Source organism: Apodemus sylvaticus, chromosome 11 (assembly GCF_947179515.1).
Source record: "Apodemus sylvaticus chromosome 11, mApoSyl1.1, whole genome shotgun sequence".
Taxonomy (NCBI): Eukaryota; Metazoa; Chordata; class Mammalia; order Rodentia; family Muridae; genus Apodemus; species Apodemus sylvaticus.
Genome location: NC_067482.1, coordinates 92,642,576 through 92,649,806, shown reverse-complemented (window position 1 = coordinate 92,649,806; position 7,231 = coordinate 92,642,576). Strand labels below are relative to the sequence as shown.

The window sequence follows — 7,231 nt, the reverse complement described above, 5'->3', positions numbered from 1 at the left end:
TCAGTGCCCTCTGTATCTCAGGCAGCAGTCCCTGCACTTGGGTCCTGGGTAACATCTGGGCTCTGTGCAGGCCTGATTTAATAATGTGTTGGGAGCTGGCATTTGGTTCATTCCCCCAGCAGCAGTAAATAGTGTTGGGAAGATGTGTACCAGACCTAATTTGTCCCCTTCTTTAACAGAGAGAGGCACATTAATATTTAATAGAAGAAAAATAATTCATGTGGATTTGAAAGCAAAACTCATGAAAAGGCACATTAAAAAAGCTGGGGGGGGGGGCAGGTTTGTTTCAGAAGGCTCCGTTTTCCTCCTAAATGAACTAGAGCCCACGATTTATTCACGTGGAGACAACCTATGCAAATGTGGCCCACCTGTCACCTCCTGTGTTTGGTTCCATGGCTGTAAACATCTCTGGAGTTTCCACCCAGGCCACGTGTTTATTCCCCCTCACTCTGTTGCTGAAAAGCTGCGGCTGGGCTCAGCATGCTAGGCAGAGACTCAATAGGAGTTGTGTCTTTCTGTCTCCAAACTTCTCCAGGTGGCTTCAGATGCGGGGTTGGGCCCCGTGTCTGTAAACTAGAAACAGGAATAAGAAAGTCAGGTGCTTGGTGGTTGGTCCTCTTAGAATTATGTTCCTTGGGGACACTAGTCTAGGTGTTAAATGGCAGTACTCTGCCTAGCTAGGTCCTAGAAAGAGTGAAACGTGTTTCCAGTGGCTCTTCATTTCCCAGCTGTCCCTTCTGCAGCTACGTAGTGGCTTCAGCCACCCAACTGAACTTTCAGCCCAAACTCGGCATCACTACAAAGACAATCTATGCCCAGGCTGTTGCCACTCTTTCTAAGGCCATTAAGACTTACTAGTTGTTCATACTGTGACTGCAAGAGACTTATCGCAGCTTCTGGGCGGCGGGGGTGGGGGTGGGGTGGGGTCACAGCACTTTATTGAGGGGCGGAGCTCCGACATCTGCACAGCTACAACTGAATTTCACGGAATCTCACGGAAAGCCTGCTTCTCCAGCTTCACTTTGTACTTGTGCTTGACCTTGGCTCGTTCCCGGGGCTCAGTCCTGTTTCTCTTCTGGAAGCTCTTGAACCTGTCTCAGAGAATGTTACCTTCTGACTTCAGGGTCCTGAGGGAACCAGGCAGCGCTGCACATCCATGTCAGGGGCCTGGTACTTGAGCCGTCCCAGCCTCTGGGGCTTGCCAGCCTCTATAATTGCTTTATTCACCGCTGCTCCCATCGGTGTGCCAGTTCTGCCAGCCTCGGGGCCACCTGGGCCTCGATCCCACGCAGCCCGAAGAGTTCTTGGTGCTGAAGCTTGCGAGCTGCCTTCTCCTGCCTCAGCTGCTGCTCTGTCTTCTCCACCCTCTTCTCAGGTCCAGCAGCACCAGTGAGCGAGGTCTCAGTGGCCCCGTCATCAGCCTCTGGCTGCTCTTCAGCACAGCCTGGTTCATGCTCATCCGCACCCTCAGACTCCTCCAGTAGATCTCACACATCTGAAACGCCGACTCCTGAGTGGCAGCTTGCTCTGAGGTGGGCAGGGACAGCTGTCGCTCTGGCTTTTCTGCCTCTTTCCCTCACTGCAGCTCCACCTCATGGCCCTCTTGAAGCAGGGCCTGGTGATGTTCAAAGGTTGGGTCAAAGGAGGCTCCCGCAGGAATCACCTCAGTGCAGGCACCTGACAAGGCTTGATGTGGAGGCGTGGTGGCCGCCTCACGCCTTCCTTCTTGGTATGCTCCAGAAGAAAATGCATCCTGACCAATCAAAGGTGTGTCCAGAGGGTCGTCTGGATTCTAGAGGTCATAGAAGGACCACTTAATGATGTCCTGGCCTAGGTTTGGCCTTTGGTGCAGGAGGGCTAAGAAGCCGGGCCTGTGTCTTGTGCACATCCCTGGGCAGCTCGCCCTGTTTCGCCAGTTTTTCCCATAACTCATCCTTTCCTGAGCTTCGTGGCAACAGGGACCTGATGCGCAAGGATGTCTTGGGAGTGGGGTTCTTAGAATGATTCTCAAGGGCAAGGTCAACCCGTAGGGGTTTCTGGAGAAGCTGTGACTTCTGGACCCAGTTCCTCTTCTTGCTTGGTCCTTTTCTCTTGAATCCACGAAGAACTTTTCGTTGGCCTCTGCCAACAAGCTGTTCTTGTAGCCGTTCGTCTTCCAGGAACTGGTCTAACTCTAAGCCCAGCGGCATCTCAGCCAAGTCTCCAGCCGCGTCTTGTTTCTGGGGCCTCGCCGCTGCAGCATCGGAGCGGGATCCACTGAGGTGGGTCACAGCCCTAGAAAGCCAGAGTCTGCCTGGCTTTTTGAGCCGCACTTGTTACTGCCCCTGTTACTACCCGCAGCCTTCTTCTTAAATCTTGTCTCAGCTTCTTAAGATCTTGCTTGGGAGTACAACTACCTTTGACTAAAGATCCGTTCTCCTGCCTTTCCCAGTTCAGGGAAGGTTGTCCTCTTCCACTGAGCACTGCAGCTTCAGGAGGGACACACATGGATCAGTGAGGGAGGATGCGGACACCTGTGTATCTAGCCAGACCACTCAGACCAACCCTGGCAAATGGTGGGGTGACAGATGTCACACGGAGTCAGATCGTCCTTACATCCTTGTCTTTGCCTCTTAAATGTACACTTGCCCATTCATCTATTCTGTGTGCTCACTTCACTGGTGTGACACCCAACGAAGAACATAAGTTTCCTCTTAGCAAGGTTCCCTCGGCAATCATGCTTACGTTTGCTGATAGGCTTGCATGGTCAGACATTTGGGTCGTTGTCGGGGCCTTGTCATCTTTTGAATTGTACCATGGCCAAGTTCCTGACCCTACTTCCCAGAAGCATGTCCTGTGATATGTTGCACGGGGTCTCATCCAAGGTCACCTACACTGTCTCTTCTCAACTTAAATCAGTTGACAGAGGGGTTTCCACTCCTCTGCCATACCACTTCCTAGAAAGGGACTCTTCAAAGAGTGCCTTTCAGACAGGCATGGTTGCCTGTGTCTGTGATCCCAGCACGAGAAGGAAAGGCGTGAGGCTCAAGACTTCAAGATCATACTTGGCTACATAGCAACGTCAAAGCTACTCTTAGGTCCATGTGACCTTGTCTCAAAAACCAATCCAAGCCACACTAAAGGCACAGCTTAATTCCACAACCTAGCACTTCATTTACTAGTTAGTAGCATGCACCAACATGTTTGCTAAGATCAGAAGGCTCTACTTTAGTCTTTGAGTCACAGAGCAAACCTCCTCAGCTAAGAGCAGAAGCTAAGCCTAATGGATACAAATGGAAGCGTGTTGACTCCTCTCTCAGTGGTCAGGGTAGTCCAAGTCCACGCCAGCTCATTGACAGCTTTTGATAATTTTGTTATTTTTTTAAGGTTTGCTTTATTATTTCTGGGAATGTTGTCATGTGTGTGTGTGTGTGTGTCTGTGTGTGTTTGTATGTGTCTGTGTGTATGTGTGTCTGTGTGAGTATGTGTCTGTGTGTATGTGTGTCTGTGTGTGTCAGTATGTATCTGTGTATATGTGTGTCTGTGTGTGTCTATATGTGTCTGTGTGTGTGTCTGTGTGTGTCTGTATGTGTCTGTGTCTGTGTGTGTCTCTGTGTGTGTGTGTGTGTCTGTGTGTGTCTGTATGTGTCTGTGTCTGTGTGTGTCTCTGTGTGTGTGTGTGTGTGTATGTGTCTGTGTCTCTCTGTGTGTGTGTCTCTGTGTGTGTGTGTGTGTGTGTGTAGGCCAGAACAGGGTGTCAGGCCCCCTGGAGCTGGAGTTGCAGGCAGTTGTGAGCCACTCGGATGTGAGTACTGGGAACTGAACTGCAGTTCTCTGCAAGGGCAGCAAGCACTATGAACTGCTGAACTGAACCATCTCTCCAGCACACAGCAGGCTTTCATGAGCTCAAATTTACCCCATTTTCTATAAGAAACAATTAATGCAAGGAATAAGGAATAAGGAATAAGACATCTCCTTTTTCTCTCTTTTAACAGTCCACCTTCCCTTGAAGATATAACCGAAATTGCGACATGGTGACCAAAGTACTTAAATAATTACAGGACAACAGGGACAACAAATATTCTTAGCTGTATATTTTTCCATCTAAGTAATGTGATTTTGTGAGGAATGGGCCTTGGACATATTTTTTTATGAACAGGCCTACTATAAACTGCACCTGACCAAGATTGATTTTCTTTCCGGATATTTCTACTTAGCAAATATTTCCTGGTACTAAATCACCATAAGCCACATTTTATGTCACAGTGACTTCGCTCAGAATAGGTCCTCCCCACCTGCTTGGATTCTCTGTGCATGGTCTTTTAGCGGGAATGTGGCTATTGGTAGTTAGTTCATTAGTTAATTAATTAATTCACTATTTACTTTTTATATCTAGGGTAATTTTAAGAGAAATGACTTAGACACATGAGGTAGAAAGAAAATTGAGAATCCTCTGTGGAGGTTTTTTGCCATTAAAGCTAGGGTTATTTGAAGTTTATTTGTTTTCTTAAAACTAACAAGAAAATTTTGTGCTTACAAAATGGGCTGCTGTCCAGCCAGAAGCCCAAAGGAACACAGTTTACTAGGAGACAACCATCTCAGCTTATCTCTGCCCCTAAACAAATACTCTAGAGAGCTATAGATTCTCTAGAGCCCAATGTCAGCAGAGAGCCACGGATGGAAATGGAGTATTAACTGTTTCTTCCTGTGTTTTATACTATCAAATTTAATAGTCATTGGAAATCCAGACATTGATAAAAATGACAGGATGTCATGTCTAACATCTGTTCTCTGCACCCTGCAGGAATGTGTAGCATTAATATTTAATAAAAAATAATAGCCCTGATTTAGACTCACCAGCCGTTTCACACTGATGTTCCCGGACACTCATTTCAGACTGTATAAGCTTGCAAGCCTTAACTACCTGTGTCTCTCCCATGAGCCAGATTCCTCAGCAGCCACAGGAAGTTTGACTTTTACTCTTGCTAGACCACATACTTTCCAGTCACATGACATTCACCACTGCCTTCTGCTCCGTGAAGCAGCTGTTGCAGGTTGTCCACAGACAACATGAACCTCGATAGAAGGATAGCACAGAGAAGATCATGAGCTGTGTATATCCAAAACCTTCCTATACCAACTTGTCTTATAGTTCTGGTCTGAGTTAGGAAAGGCTAGGTTTCCAGTTTGCCTCTCAAGTCATCCCTTCTACCTCTATCCAAGACAATGTGGTGATCCACACATGATTCTGATGAGTTATTTCTGTGATGGAGAAATGAGCCACTTCAAGCCAGTTTAAAGTATCTAAAACTAGGTTTATTAGGAAAGTGCTCTGGGTGGGCAAGTTCACTGGTGCCAAGGAACAAGGCCAGGGATGTCATCATAGGAAGGGGACAGAGAGGATAGGGAAAAGACAAAGAGAAAGAGTGTAGCAGGGAGAAGGAAAGAAGAGAGAGAAGAAGAAGAAAGTAGAGAGACAAAAATGTCTAGATTATATAAAAAAGAACCTCTGGGGGAAGGGCTGCCCAGACCCTTGGCTGGAACGCTCTGGTTAGAGGGTATGACATGCCAGGTAGGGATTGGAAGTTCCTGGGATGCCTAGGTTCAGAGGCCAGGTCTGCTTTGTTGTGTGAAATAAGCACCTCCGCCCCTTGTCCTGCATCTGAAACCTACGGATTCCAATGGGCACCTGTTCCAATTATACATGCCTCTTAGCATGTTCCCCTTCATATCTAGAATACAATGGGAACTCCGCTGAGAAGATAGAACTCCTTTTTCCACAGTAACACCACCTCTTTCCTCTTTACATTACTGGGCAAATTTAGGTTTAGCCTTATGCTATTCCTAACCCTAGCATTTTCTAATGCAATTCCCTACTTTCCAGAAAGATTATGAACATCTTTCCCTCTCAGAAAAATCTGTGGCAAAGTTTTATGTCCAATAATTAATCTTTGCCCTCTCTCGATCTATTACTATATTTTGAAAAAATCTAAGTCATTGCATTTCCAGCTGAAGCAGTAGGGATAGAACTGCCACGGTCACCGCCTCTCTTAGAGCAATAGCACAGTTCCTTTCACAGAAAGCCTTCCTGAGACCGGTTCTACTCTTGGTGTCATTGATGAGATGAAAGTGATGCTAAGAGTCTGAGTGGTGACTTCAGTTGCACTTTTCCTTCTCCTACCCTCATTATGACCAATCGAGCTCACATATGATAATAAATGCAAAGAAAGACCAGAGTATGCATCTTACTAATATCTATGGAGATGTTGACTGCATCCTCTCAGGCCAGCCTCTCTGGTAGACTGTACAGGAAAGCACAGCTTGAACATAAATTAGCAGGTTGCTTCTCCATCTTTCTCTCTAACCCTTAGGGCCTATCAATAAGGAGAGTCTTAAAGAAGACATTCTAACACTTAGCCCAAGAAGGGAAAAGATGCCTATGTAGCCCATGTCTGTGATAAGATTCCAGGCCATTTCTCATTGTTTGCTAGAACAAGAGCTTGCTGTATTTATTACTCAGATTGTCCTGGAACTTCTCTATTCAATAGAGCCTCTCAACCTCAGCCTCCTAACCAGTTGGTATTAGGGTCTCCTTAAATCCTTGGATGAGGCTTGGACCTCATGGCTTTCCTTTAACAAGAGAAGAAAATCTATCCCATTTTCTTGATTGCTAATTGGTTGGAGGGCACACACTACCTGTCATGCCACTCCTGGACAGAAAGGCCTGGGCTAAGAAAGGAAACCTCACAAGGCAGGATGAAGCCTTCCTCCCATGGGCTCTGCTTCAATGCTTGCCTTTAATTGCCTCAGCGACGATTGTAACCTGTAACACAAAAACAAAAACAAAAAATAAAAACAAAATAAATGAACAATCAACAACAACAAAACGCCTCTGACCTCAACTTGCCTTGGCTGTGCTGTGTATCACAGCAACCAAAGGCAAACTAGAGCACTGATCTTGATTGGCTCAAAAGTGGCCCCTGGTTACTCAGCAGGATGATGGAGATGCTTGGAAGAGTCTTGAGCCTGATCTCTTTTTTCAAGTGTGGTGACATAAGTTAATAAAGACTAGGCTGTCTCACTTTTTCCCTTCCAGAGAAACTGTATATATGCCGTCTATCAAAACTTTTACATCACAGGTGAGGATTAGACGGAATAAGAAGAACACAAACTGTCCCTGCAGTCAAGCCCAGTACGTGCGCCTTTCCCAGAAGTCCTTGCCAGTTACAAGAGAGATGCTGTGGATTCCTAT

General features: G+C 46.5%; 1 pseudogene; it reads right to left on the bottom strand.

Annotated features, from left to right (window-relative positions):
- Nucleotides 1-982: 982 nt before the first annotated feature.
- On the bottom strand, nt 983-4,870 carry LOC127696798 (ribosome biogenesis protein NOP53-like; annotated as a pseudogene).
- Between the last annotated feature and the right edge of the window lie 2,361 nt (nt 4,871-7,231).